Source organism: Ambystoma mexicanum, chromosome 4q (genome assembly GCF_040938575.1).
Source record: "Ambystoma mexicanum isolate Mex_15411 chromosome 4q, UKY_AmexF1_1, whole genome shotgun sequence".
In the NCBI taxonomy this organism is placed as follows: domain Eukaryota; kingdom Metazoa; phylum Chordata; class Amphibia; order Caudata; family Ambystomatidae; genus Ambystoma; species Ambystoma mexicanum.
The window spans coordinates 127,131,636-127,152,869 of record NC_090928.1 but is presented as its reverse complement, the minus strand read 5'-3'; the positions used below and the strand labels follow the sequence as shown (position 1 = coordinate 127,152,869).

General features: G+C 44.7%; 1 protein-coding gene across 2 annotated transcripts in view; it reads right to left on the bottom strand.

The window, feature by feature from the left end:
• The window catches only part of LOC138467543 (interleukin-20 receptor subunit alpha-like), a 219,648-nt gene that overhangs the window by 44,467 nt on the left and 153,947 nt on the right, over window positions 1–21,234 (bottom strand). The gene's annotated exons all lie outside the window — the stretch shown is intronic.

The following is a 21,234-nucleotide window of genomic DNA, read 5'->3' as shown; positions in this document are numbered from 1 at the left end:
GGTAGAGGGACAGGCTTGACTGGTAATGGCCCACTAACCCCTACCTTAGCTCAGACAAGCAGGCCATTATGAGCTAAATACCCCCCCCCCACCGGTTGCTTAATGAATTCTTAGATCACAAGCCAATCAATGTGAAAGAATGGAAGATTGTATTATCTAGCATAAGCAGCATGCATGCTCACGCCCTCAACACCCACATCCATTTAAAACAAAATAAAGAATAATGAGAATATTCTTTGGCGGCACCTATTTATTTGTAGAGAGCTTGTTGCATAACCTAATTTATTCTTGGCACTTGTGTTAGACTTATCTAGGACAATGATGACTCCAAGGAAATGCAATCCTGTGTATGATGCCATTTGCTAACAATAACAAGCTTCCAGTTTAAATACACTGCTGCATTTGTAGGGTCCCAATGCGGGTGCTGGGGGAGTGGTGGCCTCAACACAGTACATCACTGGCCTACTTCTCATCACAGCTCTGGTGGCAGTGGAGGCAGGCAGGGTTTGAAAGGCCACCGTGAGCGCAAGGGCCTCTGCTGCCATACACGTAGGTCATGACCTTGTATGGCCCTGCTTCCCAGATCTGAACGTATAGCTCTTATTTTACAGTGTCGGGAAGGGGATGAACAAGCAGCAACTGCACCTTATTTGGTCCTCTGCACAGCTCCCTAAGCCCTACTGCCCTGATCTCAACATTCTCTGACATATCCACAAGCAGAGAAGAGGTGCAGCCAGTGCTTCAATAAAGTCTCTATTAGATATTTTAAGGGCAGAAAGAGTAAACACAACTCAAAGGAAATTTGAAATAGGTATTCAACGAGGGTCCATAGATTTTAGAATGTTTAAAATAAAATTACTGTGGATCCTCAGCAGCAGGGCTTTAAGTGGGCTGGGACTAGCCAGCGCTGAGTCCTGACAGTCACCCAAAACTTCAATCAATTCGGGACTCCCTCGGCTCCCAACATCTCAATGCAAGAAAAGCGATATTTATTTTATTTTCCCACTCCAGGGGCTCCCCGGCTTCCACCACCACGACGGCAGGAAGAACAATAATTTTTCTGATTCCAAGGCTCACACTACCCTGACAGCAAGGAAATACTTTTTTCCCCTTTCCCATGCTGGGGATTCAAAACCTAGCCCTGCCAGTAACAAGTCAGTGTCACATATCACTGTACTATTTTGTAGATGTCGGATTGCTTTTGTTTCATTCAATAAACCTGCTTGGCACTTTAAGCCCATTCCATAAAATCGCAGCTCGCTATATCTCTGCCAAGCTGGGATTTTTGTGAATGGGCTTTATGTGCCAAGCAGTCTATTGAATGAAACAAAAGCAATCCAGCACCTACGAAATAGCACAGTGCGATGTTACACTGGCTTTCTAGAATTGGGTCAGCGCCACGGTTTATAGTCATTTTTTCGAATGCTAAAATGTCGAAAGTCATTTTTTCGAAAAAAGAATGTCGAAAAAAAAAAAAGTCGAATTTTTTTTAATACGTTTTTTATTCGAAATACCCAACCCCTCTTTTTTTTAATTTTTTTTTTGTTTTACACATTTTTTTTTACTCCCGGACCCCAAAATAAATGTATAATTTAAAAAAACGGAATTCGACTTTTTTTTTCGACTTTTTTTTGGGGGGAAAATTGTCATTCGACATTTTTTTTCAAAAAAAAGACTGACCACCCAGCGCCACAGTGTTTGCAGGTAAGGGGATGGGTGTATGTGCCTATAGTTATGGGCATGTCCCTTAAGAGGTGCGAGTGGTGGGTGATTGGAAGGGGAGGCTGCATAAAACTGCATGCTGTGGTGGACAATTACACACTAATTGTGGTCATTTAATGGCATATTCTATCACTGTTTTCTTCAGTCGTGCTAGGACTATTTTCAGTGTTGTGGGGTGGAGTGGAGGAAAGGAAAAATCCAGGTATGGGGTTTGAATATGCGGGGAGCAGGGTGACAGTGAATTTGAGGAGTCAGGGAGGAGGCAGAGAAGTGGGCGGACAGAGGGAACATCGTTCCACTACTATTTCTATTTACACTTCGACCACAGGCCTGCAAGTGATGGGACAGCAGCAACACAAAAGTGATAGAAACACATAGTGCTGATATCTATCTTCTTGCACCATAAGAAGATAGCTTTGGGCAGTAACTTATTTTATTTTTTTGATGTTTCAAAATTAAGATGTATGCTATTGTGTTAGTTCATTTTTAATGTGTGCAGATTGGTGATGGTGAGTATTAACAATTTTAAAAATGTTTGAGTTCCACACCTTGCACCGACATGCACAGCACACTTCAGGCCACGCCTATCTTTTAGGCAACACACCCTTGTTACACCCCCCTCAATTTCTCACCCCACTGCTCAGCAGTATTCTTAAAGTAGCTGATGAACAGTTTTTCACTTGCTTCTGTCACTGAACCCTCTACAACAGACAATGCCATGGAATGAAACTGCCAAATCACTAAATTCTCTTTTTCTAAACTCCTCTGCCATACTACCCAATGAAAGGCTCCCTAACAATATTTGCTTCAATCAGCAGCTTTGTAAGTAGCAAGTCCCTAAACAGTCTTTCCATTTTCCTGCAGCGCAGCGATTTCACAATGCAGCCACCTGGGCTTTTTGGGGCTACTTTTGACTGCAGATCTGTTTTTTGTCCTCCTAAGGCTGACTTTCTACAACCACCCTCCAATCCCATGCCCACACTCTCAATATCCCACCTCCATGCTTGCTACCCTCACCCATTCCACTTCCACCCTCTCTACCCCTGCCCACCCACCACATACCGATTGCATGGGCTGGTTGGGTTTTGTTTGGGCTATTTTGTGCTACTTTTGAAAAATCCTCCCAAGGTTGCTTTTTTCTTCATGTTTTTTTATGTTTTTTGCCCCCAACCAACTACCATCAGCCATGAGACTCTCTAACCCCACCCACTCACCTGCCACTACCCCACCCTCTCATCCTACCCCTTCCCTCTCTACCCCCACTCACCCAATCACCACCCTCCCTACCTTCACCCAACTAATCCCCACTTTCTCTACCCCACCCTAACCACACTGTATCTACCACCACCCACCCAACCTACCTCCACCCTCTCTGCACCCACCAAACCACCTTACCCCCAACCTTTCTACCCCCACCCACCCAAACTGCACCCTCAGTCACCCAATGCCCACTCACTCTAATCCCATACCCCCACCCACCCTACCCCCACCCTGTCTACTACCACCCACCTACACTATTCCCACTCGCTCTACAAAATCCCCAGTCTCTCTACCCCACCCACGCAATCCCCACTCTCTCTACTCCCACCCAACCATCCTGCCCCCACTATTACTACCCCCATCCACCCATCCTACCCCACTCTCTCTACTCCCACCCACCCTATCCCCACTCTCTCTACCTCACCCACAAACCCTACCTCAACTCTCTCTTCTCCATCCATCCACCCTACCTCTACTCTCTCTACTCCCACCCACTCAACCGCCACTCTCTCTACCCCCACCCATCCATCCTACCTAAACTCTCTTTCTACCTCCACCCACGCTCCACTCTCTACCCCTACCCACCCCTACCCACCCTACCTCACTCTCTCTACACACCAAACCATGCTATTGCACTATCTTCCCTACCAACCCACCCTATCACCACTCTCTCTACCCCTCCCTCCAACTTACCCTACCACCATTCTCTCTCTACCCCCACCCACCACTCTCTCTCTAACCCTCCACCCTCTCTACCCCCTCCCACCCTACCTATACTCTCTCTACCCCATCCTACCTACAGTCTCTCTAATCCTGCCCACCCTACCCTTACTCTCTTTATCCCACCGACTAATGCTACTGCCATCTCTCTACCCTAGACCACCCACCCACCCGCACTCTCTCTAACCCCAAACACCCATCCTACCCCACTCTCTCTAAACCCATCCACCCTATCCCCACTCTCCTAACTCCACCTACCTATCCTATGCCCACTCTCTCTACCACAACCCACCCATCCTTCTCCCATTCTCTCTACCCCATCCACCAACCTTAACTCCACTCACTCAACACCCACCCATCCTACCACAACTCTTTCTACCCCATCTACACACCATAACCATAACCCCAACCTCCACAACAACCTCCTTACCCCCACTCTCTAGCCCCACCCAGCCTACCCCACAACTTAACCTACCTCCACTCTCTCTATCTCCACCCACCCACCCTACTGCCCCTAATTCTACCCTCCCTCAACCTCCCCCACTCACTCTACCCTCATCCAAACTACCCCTACCTACCCAACTCGCTTGACCCCCACCCATGCAAACCTTTCTACAACCCATTCACCCATCCCACCCCAATATCTACCCCTCCCATCCTTCATTCCACACTCTCACTTTATTTCTTACCCTCTCACTCTCAACCTTACACGCTCATATTTCCTCCTGCGGATCATCGATGGCTCTCTTTACTTTACTATATTTATAATAAGCACCTGGGTACTCAGAGGCTTAAGGACACAACATACATACATAGAGGGAGAGGCAAGTACGTAGAACCTGGCAACCAACCAGAGGGGAACATTAAGTCAATCATCTGAGCAGCAGTTTTTTCCTGAACAAGGCTGTGGAGCTCAGCTCTCTAAGATCAGGAGGGATAGCATTCCAGGCCCTGGGAGCTGCCATAAATAATGTACATTTGGATGTCTGAGTAAGGGTGCATTTAGGGATCTAAAGTTGGTTGGACTTATTGGATCGGAGATTCCTCATGTAGGATTTGTTGGTCAGGGCATCTTTCAGATATAATGGACTACAGCCAATCATACATTTATGAGTGATCACCAGGAGGCGAAATTCAATCCTGGTCTCAATGGAGAGCTAATGTAGGTCACATCTAGCATTAGAGACATGGTCTCTCCTACCGAGACCAACAATGACCCTTATGGCACCATTCTGAATAATTTGTAGTCTCAAACATTCTGATTTGTTAAGTCCTACCAATAGCCTGCTACAATAATCGATTTTGGAACAGATGATAGCTCTGCCCACAGTATTGCAGTTGGCTTGTGAATTGAACGGGCGAAGTTGTGCTAGTAGCTTTATATAGTAAGCTGTGGAGGAGACCAAGCTACTCACTTGGGCATGCATATTCAGATTTTGATCTAAAAAGATTCCAAGTGTTTTAACTTTGTTCTTAGTTTCGATTTCACAGCCTGCCTGCCTTGTAGTCAGGTCCCAATTTCAAACACTCTCTTTTCCGTACCTACCACTGTCATTTCAGTGTTCTCTTTATTAGGCCATTCTCAACCATCCACGCTTCAATCAGATCATATATTCTGTTTATGTTCCTAACACCTGCCTCATAGTTGCCAGACATTGTGGTGATACACTGTGTATCATCAGCATAGTTTGTAAATCTGATACATTGCTTCTCCAGCAGGTCCAAAAGAAGAACTCAAAAGATGTTATAGAGGTCGGGGGACAGGCAAGCCCTCTGGGGAACCCCATAAAACAATAGTGCCGGAAGAGCCTCTGCCACTTCACTACAAACTATGCAACGTCTATTGTTCAAAAAAGATTCAATCAAGCCTGCAGCCGTATCTGAGAAAGCGGCCACCTCTTTGAGTCTGGTGACTAAAAGAGTGTCATCAACCAGCTCAAAGACCGTGGGCAGATCCAGCACCATTAGCATTGCAGTCTGTCCCTTGTCCATGATTTGCAGTAATCTTGATTTCAGGTCAAGTAACGTGGTTTCGGTGCCGTGTCCTTGCCTGAAGCACGACTGCCATTTATTTAAAATTGTGTGAATATTCAGATATTCTGATAACTGTATGTATGCAACATGATCTAAAATCCTTAAAAGAAAGGGGGTATTAGTAATAGGTCGATAATTGGCTGGGGTTAGCGAGAATAGGCCTGGCTTTTTTAAAAGATGTGTAATCCGCGTGTCCTTGACAGTGTCAGGCACATGACTTTCCCTGAAAGAAGCATTAACAAATTTGCATAGGGTCAGAATCAGAGTTGGAGCACAAGCCTTGATAGTTATTGTGGGGCATACATCCCATTTACAACTTGTGGCAATGATAAGAGCCAGCTCGCCTTCAGATAGAGGATTGAAATTAAATGTATACTTTCGCTCAATCTGGGATGGATTATTTTAAGTATTTATTTCTGATGACAGAGTATCTTTATTCGATTGGATAGTCTTTTTGATCCGATCCAGCTTCCGCAGCATAGCTTCTTGTATGGAGGTACACCACTCAGCGTCTTTAGTGGGTACAACCAAATTGCTGGTGCAAGGGTTTTCCAGTTCTTTTCGAATGTTAAATAATTCTTTTGATTCATTTTTGGGCTTTGGTAATTCTACTGTCATAGTTTTATTTGCTGCTATGACTGTTAGTTTATATACTTTGGAGGCTGCATTATAGGTATCTTTGTCACAAGTATCCTTAGATGTTTTCGAAGCATAAACACACTTATGTTTTTTGCTTTTCCATATTTGTAGGTCAAGAGAGAACCAATTGTAGCCCTTCTTACCAGGAATGGACCTAGTTCTCAAAGGTGCTAGGATGTTTACTGCTTTCTGCATGGTGAATGGCTAGCACTAACAATGTCATCAGCAGACTCAAGCTCATTGACCACCGACATTAAGGAGATATCTGTGCTCCCATGGCTGCTGGCGTCAGCTTTTTAGGTTTCTGGAAGTTATCATGGCTCTATTTTTTCTTATCACCAGAACATTCCTTTCACAAACCAATGTAGAGTGGATAAAGGAGTGATCAGACCAGACACATAATATCAGCACCTCGGATGTCACTGTATCCAGTGACATCCGAGGTTCTAATATTATGTGTTGCCAACCCAATCCAGCTTATTCCCTTTTATATGGGTTGGGATCTTGATTAATTGGAAAAAGCCTAAATTCCCCAGAGTTGCTTCTAAAATACTAGCTTAGGGATTGTTCCTATTACCCAATCAGAGGTTAAAATCACCAATGACCACAGCCTTGGTGTTGGGTTTAAGGATAGGTAGGAGGACATTGCAGAGATGGGGGGGACTCTGTCATAGAGACAGGTGGTCTGTATACCAAAACTACATTCACTGTGCTTTCAGCATCCATCCTAACTTTCAGTTTGAGTGATTCACAACCCTCAATGTCTGGAGCATGTAACTTCCATATGTCCAACATGGATTCATAAATACAAGCAACCCCCGCCCTCCCCTCTTCTCTATCCTGGCGTAGCATATTATATCCCACGGGAAGCACCAGTGAAATAGTAGGGCCTGCAGCACTATGGAGCCAAGTTTCGGTTAGGGCACAAAAATCCACGTCGTGATTCACGATATATGAGGGTAAATCAGTTGTATGCTTCATTAGCGATCTAGTATTTAAGAGAACCATTTTCAGCATGTGTTTATGAGGCTTTTTACTAAGTGGGTTCCTAGCACCTTATGTGCTGTTCTTGGGGGATCCTCTTGCAAATGTGCCCTTATCACCGATATATGCAGAGTCATATTGGACCCTTGTGGGTAGTCCATGGCAATCCTAAACTAAATTAGAGAAAGGTAATTAACGAGCTATGACTTACTGTAGCCGCACAAAAGTGACTCCCTGGCTTCCCGGAGTGCCACGGACCGGCACAGACTAACAACGCAGAAGCGCCGGCGCTGAGGTGCCTGAGCTATAAGAATAGGCATGCAGAGCTACAGGAACCAAGGGATTTGTAGTTCAATAACGTTTAGACCCACGAGCAAGTCGAATCTGGGAAGGGTCAACTAACACTACACCGGGTGCAAACTTAAGCAGGTAGGTGAAGCGATAAGAAGGCTAGAAATTTGTAGTTTAAAATAAATCAAATTTAAATCAATTGGATACAATCACAATCAGTAATTCATATAATAGGAAGAACCCACTGTCGGCTAAAAACGACGCAACAGTATTTGAGAAAATGTGAATGACCCCTCTAAGGGCTAAATCGATTTTTAGTTCATACAAGGATTCACACACAGCATAAAGGTTCACGCACACAGTGATACTGGCAGTCAAGGGCTGAAAGGCAGGGAGCAGTTATATACCGGCACAGACCGGCAAATAGCAGACTGGCAACGCAGATGCGCTTATGCGCCTGAACTATAAGAAATAGGCAGGCAAAAGTACAGGAACCAAGGGATTTGTAGTTCAAGAATGTTTACACCCACAAGCAAGTCGAATCTGGAAATGGTCAACTAACACTGCACTGGGTGTAAACTTAAGATAGTAGGTGAAGCGGGAAGAAGGCTAAAAATGTGTAGTTTAAAATAAATCAAATTTAAATGAATTAGATACACTCACAATCAGTAATTCATAAGATAGGAAGAACCTACTGAGGGCTGAAAACGATTTAACAGTATTTGCTAAAATGAGGACAACCCCTCTAAGGGCTCAAATAGATTTTTGGTTGGTTCATACAAGGATTCACACACAGCATAAAAGTTTGCACACACAATGATACTGGCAGTTTCTCAATCATTCCTCCCTTGCTCTATTCTCTTTCCTTTTAATTCTCATGCACGCCTGTGCCTCTTATTGCATTCTCATTTGAAAAGTTGCACTCTCCTCATTCCATCCTGGTGCATATAAATGCAAAATGCAAACAACAGCAGTAAATGCCCAAACAGTTGACTTTGCCAATGCTTGTTTTTAACTGTGAACCATGTTAAAACATAAATGATATTGAACACAGTTTGAGATTTGTTTAGGTGTGTATACCTTTGGAGGCTGCAACTGTAACCTTGAATTCAGGATGGGAAAAATAAAGCTGCCCTTATTTGTTTTGCTCGACATGTTTCTATAACAATATATTTAGTCAGTTTACTTTCTCATGAAATTGTGTTCACTTTTCAAGGCAATGCTATACAACTAATTATTATTTAATCTCTTGAATCCCAAACCGAACAAATACTTATAAGAATTACAGCTGTGAAGATATGTGGTGAAGTATATACATTGCAGACTGGACCCTATTGTCAGGATTAGTCAGGCGAGTACAAAGGCTTCGAATTAAACTACGTGCACACAGGAACAAAGACTCATGTATGCTAGAACCCAGGAGTGCAAATAGAGTGTGACAACAAAACCAATATATCAAAAGGGATGTGGGGTAAGCACCTGACCGCGAGGAAAGACGGCAAGCGCCTTACCCCCAATTGCTGTTACAGGTACTGACAGCGCTAAACCCACGTGGAGGGCAAGCAATGACAGGTTCTGTGAACTAACACTCTTGATGGTATTAAATAAGGGAACTAAAGAACAGTATTCACGAGGACGAGATAAACCTCTTGAATGTCAGCTAGCCCACGAATCCTGTTGTTGAAACTGGGAGCCAGAAAGGCTATAACAGCAATGGGAGGAAAACTAAATACCTAAGTTGGAATAGTGTTTACAAATTAGTGAGGAAAACATAAGCATTCACACAGGAGCTAGCTACAACCGCACACCACACCTAAATATCAAATGGGAAATAAATGCAGTTGTGCAATGGAAAACATGGAATGGATCCCAATGGAAAATAAGGATCAGGAGCAGGGAAAAACGAAATAACCAATGCAAACTTCCCCCTACCCCTCCAAGGGAAAGACAGCATGCTAATCTAAGAGGAAGGCTAAGGCATACGGGTTTACAGCAGCAAAGGACAGAGTCAAAGAAATATAGAACACAGACAAACTGGGCTGCATCTAAAAGGGGAAAGCACTGAGAAATGCTGCCTGCAAACAGAGGAAGACAAAAAGGGAATCAAGGGAGCAGAAATCAATTAGTGCATGAATCCGAAATGCAGGGCAGAGGAACAAGAAAACAGGAACTAGGAACTAGGTACAAAGGCAAGGAACAAGGAACAAGGGACTAGTCACAACAGGAATACTGCAAACGATGACCAGCGCTGGACTGAAGTAAGACTGAGGCTTTTAAAGCTGCTGAACGAGCACACGCCTCAGGTGTGCTGATTGCTGCACCTGCAGCCACAGCTGTTACCTATCCTCCACCCAACCTTGTCCTGCAAGGGTGGAGGTGGAGCAGTGGGCCAGGCATTCTGGGAAGCATAGTCATTTGGTTAAAGAAGCATGCTGGCTGCCAAAAACCTGGAATGGATCCGGAAGGGAAGTAGCTTGGAAAATAGGGATTTAGCGCTCCCAATTCATCACAGCACTGTAGCATAAGGTTCGGAGGAAAGGTCCAGTAGGGAATAAACCCCAAATCATGCCCCCAAGTGGTGGGAACGGGAACGAAGGGAGCGAGTCGTGACAGTATACCCCCTCCTACGGCCGTCTTCGGGTGCCCGCCACCCACACGAGACATCTTCTTTCCATGATGGGAGTGCTTTTTCTTTGGAGGTGGCACTGATGGAAATGGTGGCCTGTGGGCAAAGGCAGATGGACTTCCATGATAGGAGTGCTTTGTCTTTGGAGGTGGTACTGATGGAAACGGTGGCTTCTGGTGAGGAAGAGACTCATGGTTCGAAGAAAGGCATGAAGGACTTGCAGGACCTGAAGCAGAGTTGGAAGGTCCAGGAAGCTCAGTCCCTGGGAGTGGACCCTTATAAGTCTTTGAGGAGGGAGGCAGGCTGGTTCAACACGCCTTAGGCAATGGTAGAAGCCCTGTTAGCCCTTCTGCCGAGAGTGGACATGCGGGAGGTGAGGAAATTGCTGGCTTCAGGAAAGGTTTATGTTCAGCCATTAGAGAAGGTGGCGGCTGATGTAGAGGTTCAGATTTTCTTCTGTCATCCATCTGGGAAAAGGCTTGTGGTTGAAAGTGACTAAGGTTTGACTGCACATGTTCTACGCCTTGGAGACCTGAAAGTCCAATGGGTTGTACAAGGCTGGTACTCCTGGTGACAGTCGTGTAACCACCTTGTTGCACGTGGGATACAACAGCAGAGACGTTTGGCATACTGATAGGAGTGATAGACGAAGTACCTGGTATTTCAGGCACACTCGCAGAAGGAGCAATAACAGACACATTTTGAACTGCAGCAGTCATTCCCTTCCTTTGGCTACTAGCACCCAACTGGTGCTTCTTGGCGGAATTCTGTTGCACAAGTCCTGTAGGTAATACGCCGGTCTGCACCACCCCCTGTGCACACCCAGGTGAGTGGTTCTGACTCACCACTTGGTCCAGCTTGATGACTCTGAAGCGGGAGCTGGCAAAAGTCTCAAACTCTGATGCTGCATTTTTAGGAGGCTCTGATGCTAAAGTGAAGCAGTTGGGAGAATCGTCTTGTGGAAAAGGCAGGCATTCTGGTGCTCCTCCTGAAGCAAAAGAAAGGCAAGCTAGACGTTCATCGACAGTAAATGGTTGGGATTCAGGAGGAATCGCTGGAGCAGAAGAAAATACAGCAGGATCTGATGGTGTAGACAGGTATACCTCTGATATTGGCAGCGAGGCTAAGCAGGATACAGGCGTCTCATGAACTGAAGGCAAATACTCAGTATACTCCGGGACTGAAGACATGCACTTTTGATGGACTACCGGAGGCTCTAAAGCTGAAGGATGATCTGCAGGATGAGTCACTGTAGCTGAAGACAGGCAGGCCAGGGGAAACCTTGAGGCTGAAGGCATGCAAGCTGAAGCAATCTCGGTTGCTGGATACAAACATGTCCAGGTCTTTGGGACTGGCTCTTGAGTAAATGGCAGACATGGCAGCGGTTCATTGGTTGAAGACACATGTGCCAAAGATGACTGCAGGGCTGTGGATTGGATCATAGAAGAGTCAATGGTTGTAGGAGGACAGACAGAAGTCTCAGAAGTTGACAGACACATTGGTGGCTCAAGAATGGAGGGCACCTTTAGGGCAGTAGACTCCTTGGCACCAGTAACCAAAGACTGAGCTGTACCCTTGCAGTCCCTTTAGTGGGTGACACAGAGTCTCTTTCTTTGTAGAAGTCAAAATCAACCAGTGGAATCACCATAGTAAAGTCTCTGTTAATCAGGATTTCGTCAATTGTCCATTCCTCTGTTTTAGCTTCTGAAAGAGGCAGATTAACAATCAACAGTTCAGGAATCGCCTGACGGTTTTTTGGTTCTGTATACTGTGGAATGAGTCCATCAGAACATGAAATCTGTACTGTCTCTGACTGTTCGAATTGATCAGAATTGGCAGAAGGAAGAGTGAACCCAGAGGTAACATCGTTTTCCACATCAGCTTTAACATCTACTTCAGTCTCAGCAACTGTATCAAGAGCAGGGCCTAAGCCTACTGTAGTGACTGAATCTGTGTATGCCACCATTGTGGATTGTGTTTGGAAATCAGAAGCTTGTATGTGTGCTAGCTCAGAATTATGACAAACTGCTAGATAGGAAATTTTAGGTAAAGGAGTGGCTTGTAAATCTTCAGCTAACTGCAATCCCTGACAAACAGCAGAACAATTGTTAGAAACTGTGCCCAGATTAAGCGCTGTGCTAGAAGAAAGACTTTCACTCCCAATAGATCTAACATATTGACAAATATCATGGTTTACCAAAGTCTCTGCACTCAGGGGCTGAACAGTGTTCACTTCATCAACATCAACGGATAAAGTCTGAGGTGTATTCAGTAAAGAGTGCAAGGTTTTATTCTCCTCTTGTAAAGAAATGAATTCTTGTCTTAACTCCTCAAGCTTAGCTCTTAGCATGCCCTGCATTAACTGTACATCACTGTCAGTAGGCACAGGGGGAGGCATAGTGGCATCAGGGCTGGATCCTGCACTAGCAATCTGGATGTGCACCGATTGTACATTGTCCTCTACTGCTTGCAGGTTCTGTGATTTATAGTTTCTCTTACCAACTTGGTCTGTGTTTCCCTTAAGCAAACTATTGACATTAGACCTCTTGGCATTAGGGACTACAGTATGTACTTGTGCAAAGGAGTATGCTTTAGACTGAGGGTAGAAAACAGAAGTTATGCAAGGAACCCCTCCTTTCTTTATGTTTGTACCATGAAACTGTTCTATCTGAGGTGAAGCACAACTGGAATCATGGGGTTCAACAACAGAGGTACTCTTGTATAATAAGTCTAACAGTGTGTTGTTTTCTGTGGCTAAGGCTTGCGCTGACATAGAATCGGGATCAAAACAAAAGATAGAACTAGGATCAGGCAATGTAGGATGTGCCATCCTATGGGGAAAATACTTTGCACGTACATGCCCATTCGTGACAAGGAGTTCATTTAAGTCAGGACTAGTGATTTGATTGTCACAGGTAAATGTAGGGGAAGCTTTCTGTCAAACATGTTAAGAGGCCTTGCTGCCTTTCTTTCTTAAACTTGCCATATTCAATGGGAATTTTGGGCTGGTCATTCTGTCAGGATTAGTCAGGCGAGTACAAAGGCAGCGAATATGGCAAGGGAAATGTGCACTAAATTACACAGTGAAAGGCTTCGAATTAAACTACGTGCACACAGGAACAAAGACTCATGTATGCTAGAACCCAGGAGTGCAAATAGAGTGTGACAACAAAACCAATATATGAAAAGGGATGTGGGGTAAGCACCTGACCGCGAGGAAAGTCGGCAAGCGCCTTACCCCCAATTGCTGTTACAGGTACTGACAGCGCTAAACCCACGTGGAGGGCAAGCAATGACAGGTTCTGTGAACTAACACTCTTGATGGTATTAAATAAGGGAACTAAAGAACAGTACTCAAGAGGACGAGATAAACCTCTTGAATGTCAGCTAGCCCACAAATCCTGTTGATGAAACTGGGAGCCAGAAAGGCTATAACAGCAATGGGAGGAAAACTAAATACCTAAGTTGGAATAGTGTTTACAAATTAGTGAGGAAAACATAAGCATTCACACAGGAGCTAGCTACAACCGCACACCACACCTAAATATCAAATGGGAAATAAATGCAGTTGTGCAATGGAAAACATGGAATGGATCCCAATGGAAAATAAGGATCAGGAGCAGGGAAAAACGAAATAACCAATGCAAACTTCCCCCTACCCCTCCAAGGGAAAGAGAGGATGCTAATCTAAGAGGAAGGCTAAGGCATACGGGTTTACAGCAACAAAGGACAGAGTCAAAGAAATATAGAACACAGACAAACTGGGCTGCATCTAAAAGGGGAAAGCACTGAGAAATGCTGCCTGCAAACAGAGGAAGACAAAAAGGGAATCAAGGGAGCAGAAATCAGTTAGCGCATGAATCCGAAATGCAGGGCGGAGGAACAAGAAAACAGGAACTAGGAACTAGGTACAAAGGCAAGGAACAAGGAACAAGGGACTAGTCACAACAGGAATACTGCAAATGATGACCAGCGCTGGACTGAAGTAAGACTGAGGCTTTTAAAGCTGCTTAACGAGCACACGCCTCAGGTGTGCTGATTGCTGCACCTGCAGCCACAGCTGTTACCTATCCTCCACCCAACCTTGTCCTGCAAGGGTGGAGGTGGAGCAGTGGGTCAGGCATTCTGGGAAGCATAGTCATTTGGTTAAAGAAGCATGCTGGCTGCCAAAAACCTGGAATGGATCCGGAAGGGAAGTAGCTTGGAAAATAGGGATTTAGCGCTCCCAATTCATCACAGCACTGTAGCATAAGGTTCGGAGGAAAGGTCCAGTAGGGAATAAACCCCAAATCATGCCCCCAAGTGGGGGGAACGGGAGCGAAGGGAGCGAGTCGTGACACCTATTCCTGGCTTCAACACTTAAGCATGTGTGTGATCCTGGGCAAATCATTTAATCACACATTGCCTGATCTCCCAAAATTGTGCATCCCTAATATTGATTTAGTGTACATATTTTAATATTAATAAATCCCCTCTGGTGGTTTACTAAACTTTTGAGTTGTTCCATATTATCAATAGTGCAGATTCACATATTTCATACCGTAAAGTTGTCTCTTGGCTCATACATGGAAATGTCTATTAATGTCAATACCAACGATGCTCTATAGTGGAGAGGCCTAACGTGCAAAATGTTGAGATATAACTCAAACAAATAATTAAAAAACCTTTTTGACATCATGGATTATGCAAAAAATGAGAAAAATGTTGGAAGTCTACTAGTGGAGACAAATAAGATTCTCATGTTTTCTTCCAAAAATTGGAGCTCAATGAGTTCTAACTTAATTATAACTCAATAACTAGTTTCCACATTATAAAACTCCATTCTGTAGAGATATGTCTTCTTCGGGACTTGATATCACCATCTATAAGCAAAACAAGAAGTTTTTTGTTTTAAAGAGTGTGTGATTCACATCTGCCTGCTTTTTAACTATTAATAACAGGGCCACATTTACTAGTGTTGTAGCAGGCAGTTGTTTCAATACTAGATTTCATGGCCCTCAGTTGCCTGAGGAGACACACAAAAGGAACAAATGGTATTGAATACCTATACCATCTTCCTGAATAAACAATCCCTATTTCCGCCAAAGGCAAAAATACAAATTTAAAATTGTTTAAAAATGTCACTCACTTTCGTGTGGTCTTGTCAAGTATTATCCATGGATATAGTGGAATGATGTGTGCATCACATGGTTTCTAAAGCAATACACAAAAACTATGGGGGTCTTTAATGAACAAATATAATGTGAACAAAAGCAATTTTTCATATCTAGATAAGTCAATTTCATCATCTATCCCCAACAGTAATAGCTTAGGGTTTCTGGGAATTGTTTTCCCCATAACTCTGGAGAGTTCCACACAACAATCCTCCCAAAGTGGTTGGATGTGTGTGCAATCCCACAGGATGTGGAAGAAGGTGCCTTCTTCTGTTTTGCATCGCAGGCAGCTCGGGTCATTGATCCTTCCCCATTTATATAGGGCTACCCTAGGATAGTATACTCTGTGTAGTATCTTTAACTGGATCAGTCTAAGCCTCGATGATATTGCTATCTCCCTAGGGAACATCAATGCTATGACCCATTCCTCCGGTAGTATGGCCCCCACATCCGACTCCCATTTGGTCCGCAGTTACAGCAGATCTGGTGTGCCAAAGGAACTTATGGCACTATACAGGACCGATGTCACTTTATGAGTGATTTGTTCCGGGAATAAGTTTCTTTCAATGGGGGTGAAGTCTGGTAGAGAGATCACTTCGGGGAGAATGTTCTGTAATGCGTGTTATAGTTGGGCATAGTGATAGTGTTCAGTTTGGGGAAGTCCAAATCGGAGCGCCAACTCCGCAAAAGGAACCATGGTGTTATCTTTCACAAGGTCTCCCAGTGTGAGTGATCCATGCCGAGACCAGTTCGGCCATCTGGGGAGCGTGTATACACTGGGAAGGTTCCTGTTATTCCACAGTGGTTGCGCCTGCGATAGTTTGTCACCCCATCCCACAAATTTGTGTGCATCTATCCAGATTTGTGTTATCTGTGCTCGCATGTTGGGGGTGGCCGCGCGGTCTCTTTTCTTGTAGAGATATAGCATAATGGGTTTCCCGGGAGTGTCGGGTTCTAAAGATCTGTTATGTGGTGCGCCGGTGTCGCCGTGTAGTTGGTCATTCACTTTCATCAATTGACTGGCCCAATAATACGTTTGCATTCGGGGTAGTCCTATTCCACCCTCCCATATGGATCTTTGGAGCGTGGCAAGAGCTATACGTGGGTGGCCGTCATTCCATAATAGTCTACGAAGTGTCTGATCTATTTTCTTGAATATGTTTGGAGGAATGTATAAGGGGGCGTTCTGTAATATGTACAGGAGTCGAGGCAAGGCCATCATTTTAAAGAGCGCAGCTCTACCCAGTAATGTCAGAGGAAGGGATGACCAGTGACGGGTGTCCTCTGCAAATCTTGTCATGACTGGGTACAAATTTCTGGGAACATAATCAGTCAGATTATTTGTTATTAATATACCTAAGTATTTGAATTGTTCCCTTTCTACCTGGTAGGGACATTGGGGCGGGATTGATTCTTCCTCTTGTCTAAGCGGGAACAGGGTAGATTTGGCCCAGTTTACCCTCAGGCCACTAAAGGAGCCGTATTTCTGGAGTAGATCAGTCACTATGGGGCAGGATCTGACCGGGTCGTGTAAGTATACCAACAAGTCGTCTGCATATAGGGACACTTTGTCCTCCCAGGCTTTAGACCATCGGAATCCCTTCCATGTTTCGTTAGTTCTTAACAGTATTGCAAGCGGTTCAATTGCTATTGCAAATATCATGGCTGACAGTGGGCATCCTTGCCTGGTCCCTGTGCCAATTTCAAAGGGGTCTGATACTTGACCATTCACTTTCGTGACAGCTAATGGAGAATTATACAGTAATTTAACCCAACTCATGAACTGGGGCCCAAATCCCATTCTATGCATTATCTCCCAGATCGCATCCCATCTGATAGAATCAAAGGCCTTCTCGAAGTCTACTGCCAGCAGGGCCAGAGGGCCTCGGATAGTGGTCGCATTTTCCATTGCAGTGAATAATCGATGTATATTCATCCGCGTGGATCTTTGCGGCATGAAACCACACTGATCCGGGTGGATCAAGGAGGGTATGACTTGCTGGAGTCTATTGGCTAATGTTTTCGCTAGGATTTTGGTTTCAGTATTGATGAGGGAAATCAGTCTATACGAGCAGCAGCAATCTGGGGGTTTATCCACTTTAGGTATGACCACTATAGTGGCCTGTCTCAGGTCCTGTGGGAGGGACCCTTTGTTGCGGGAGGTTAACTGAAGACACAATGACAACACCAAGCCTGTTGTGTGCCATTTTATCTGGAAATGTTTTGCCTGATATATATGCTCAATCCGAGTGTTAATTATTACATTGCAGCTCTTGGACAAAAATCAATTGGTGCCCTCCACTTGGGACATGTGGTCCAAGCAAGCTTCTCAGCATAGAGTCTTACTCCCTCAACGCAGAGGGACCCAAAAAGCAGCAATGTTACTTCCATAAATGTGCACAATGTATCCCAGACATGTCAAAGCGTCATGACGTAGTCCACATGATAACGTAAAACACATGTCCAAGATAATCACGTATTCAAGAACGAAAGTCACAACTAGAGCGACCAACAAGGTTCGCTCGAGTTTAAGGTTAAAATGAACACCAAAAATTGGAGTCAAATTATACCAATCTTCTGCATCGAAAAAGAAAACAAAACAACTCATAAGCAAATGCATCATAATTTATACTACGTGATGACGTCAAATTACCTGTGCATATTTGTGTTGATAGAGGCTGTGTGAGGCCACCAGGGGGCGCACAGGCAATTGCAGCCTGAAACCCGCGCTCCGCCAACGGCCAGGTCAAACTGGGGATTTTGCCCTCCCCGAGATCCCCCCACTGAGAACAAAGGAGTCGACATGGGAAGTTAACCCCCGGGGCCCCCACCGAGAAAAACAGCGGCATCGGTAGCCCCCCGGAAGGCTGAGATCCAGAGCTGCGGCTTCGGCGGCAAAACCGCCTCCGGAGAGTTGGGCGGGGGAGGAGCCGTAGGCCGCCTGATCCAGAGGCCTGCTTCCGCGCCGTGCCTGGATCCCCACGTGAGAGGCCTGAAGAGCAGCGAAGCCATCTCCCTCCGCAGACCGAGTCCAACACCTGCGTGCGCGGCGACGACCCTCTCCTGCGGCTCCCGATCGGGCGGGGTGAACCGCCGGGGATCCGCGGAGGAGGGGCCCCTCCGGCCTTTCCCCGGGCCCGACGACCACCATTACCACAGGCGGGTCAGAGCATCGGCTCCCCACCCTGGAGGGAATGAGGCGCCCCCCCTCCCTGGAGTGTGCAGAGGACCTCCGAAGACCCCTGCTCTGGGTGTGAGGCCCCCGCCGGAGGCTGGCGGGGTGTGTGCCCACCCGACAGCATTCACTCGGGCACCCGGGAGGCCCGGGGAGGGGAGAGCGAGTTATCAGTGGACCCGCCAGGTGACTCTGTAGCCCCCGCAGGAGTGAAGCACACTTAACGGTAAGCCGGGCAATCAGATGGGCTGGCAGAGGAAGCTACAAAAATACCGTTACCAAGAATCCAGGCCCCGCGCTCTCAGCCCACCACATTACAGTGCAATGGCCCAGTCTGAACAGCAATACAATAGATGGGTACCCCCTACATCGCTGGCAAGAGGGGAAACAACCAGAAACAAGGCACAGAAATCAAGCCAGCAGATATAAACAAGTCCACTATAAACAACACAATCCCACCAGTATTCGGGGCGGTTCCTCAATAAACCCCTCAGATCACTACACGTAATACGTAATTTTTTTGAAAAATGTATTTATTTTTCTTTATTTAATTAGAAACATTAAAATGATTATTAAATAGATCAGAGCTCATATAAGAGTAAGTATAAATATAGGACATACAGTTATACAAAATGAATAAAGTGCAAAATGTGAAGAAAAATGCTAATATCACAATAGAGCTGCTGGGAACTTCCTGCCCAATTAAAAGCTGGGTAATAATCACCATCGTCCAAAATAAGTCAAAGTCAATGTCGAAGGATAAAATCCTCTAGAGAGAAGGGAATCCCTCGGGTGGAAAAAATCCTAGTCAACCGAATATAGTCAGGATGGTTTCGAAATGAATTCGAAGATGGATTAAATCCTGATAGTGGCAGCAAAAAAAGTCGTTAGTTCCGAATCTAGCAGTTTAAACATTGCAATAAACAAGAAACTGAAAGGTCTTCACAAAAATGATATTCATAAACCCATACTCTAAAAAGTCTAACATGGGATGCTATACGTCAACTACTAAGGTGACATGCAAAATAAACCACAAATACGTAAAATAGTATCGTGAGCATGGCGCTTTAAACCAGGTAGTTTCGATGGAAAACACATCTAGCTGGATTACAGATGATGTCCATCTTCGTCAGGACGTAGCATTCCTGTGTAAACATTCATGAAGATTCATCTGTGTCTTGAAATTACCTACACAAATGTTATAGCTTAAAAAGAGACACTAAAAATGTATGTTCTCCAAACAGTGAAATAAAGAAAAAGAAACGAGAAAATAGTAATGCTAACATCAAAGCAGCCTTCCATATAGGCCGCACAATCATTCATACATAATGACCATAAAAACAAGTGATCTGAGGATCCCGATGAAGGACCCAGTCCCCAACACTGGGTTGGGACGTGTATAGTGGCTATTAGGGGAGAAAATCTAATTACCATGATCTCAGACCCTTTGGGGGTGGGCCCAGAAGCCTGACAAAAAAGTCCAGGAAATAGCGATCCGGCCACACCAAAACAAATCACAATTGAATTAGATCTGTAAAAAATGAGAGAAAAGAAGGCCACAAATTCATCATGAATTTCTCTGGTTAACAGATTCGAGCAAGATACAAGCGGCCAAAGAGAAAGCCAGAAGTAGAAAAATAGATAAATATAACTCTAATGAAATAAACATACAAAAAAAAATACATATGTATAGAAAAGAGGAGCCCAAAAATGGGACTGCCCATATGTTAAAGATAAATTAAAAGAAATTGAGAATTAAAGTGAAAGAAACGACTGAGTGATGCAGTGGTATCCATAAAAATAAATAAAGGAAGATCCTGCACCCAAAGAAGAAGGATAGAACCGACATCATAGTTGTCATTATGCTCACCATTGATCAAGCTCAGATCTGTCAATCAAGAACCATCAACAGATGATTCCTTAATATGTAGAACGACCTCAACTACATGTACAGAATCGGATGTCGAAAGGTTCCCCAGAAGGGTGAATCTCCAAATGTCATTAAAGGATAGGCGAAGACTGTGGGGCAATAGAAAGTACAACAAACTAGTAAGACATCTGTAATGTCCCAAAGTATCACATACATAGAATGCAACACTGCGCTGTATGGAATCAAGTCATGAAGCGTAATCTGAAAGTTCGTGAAAAAACTGAACTTACATCAGTCCAAACAGGATCTATGTGTCTGTTGTATAGTCTAAGTGGCAGTACTACAAGGTCCCAACATATAGGTAAATCTATCTTCGAAGCACTGAAAACCGTCAGGCTGGGTGAGTAGGACTCTTCATAGTTTCAGGAATAATCAAAGTCCGGACATCCAAGTTGAAAACGAATGTATTCTTTATTGATGCCTTGCAAGAGGTAAATCTATATAGATGTTTGACCTAATCTTGAAAATGAGAAATAAAACAAAGCCAAAAGCGTGAAAGATTCCGCCTAGCTACCCGTTCAAAGTTACTTACCTCAGCGGCAAAGGCCCAATACACCAAACCAGGAAGTCGGTAACCAAACTTCCTGTGTTGGCATTTGTCCGGGGTTAAATACGTCAATGGCCGTATCAGGACTGACGTCTACAACGTCTCTACTGCACGTGACTATTGGCACAGAAAGGCACGTATAATCTCGGGCTG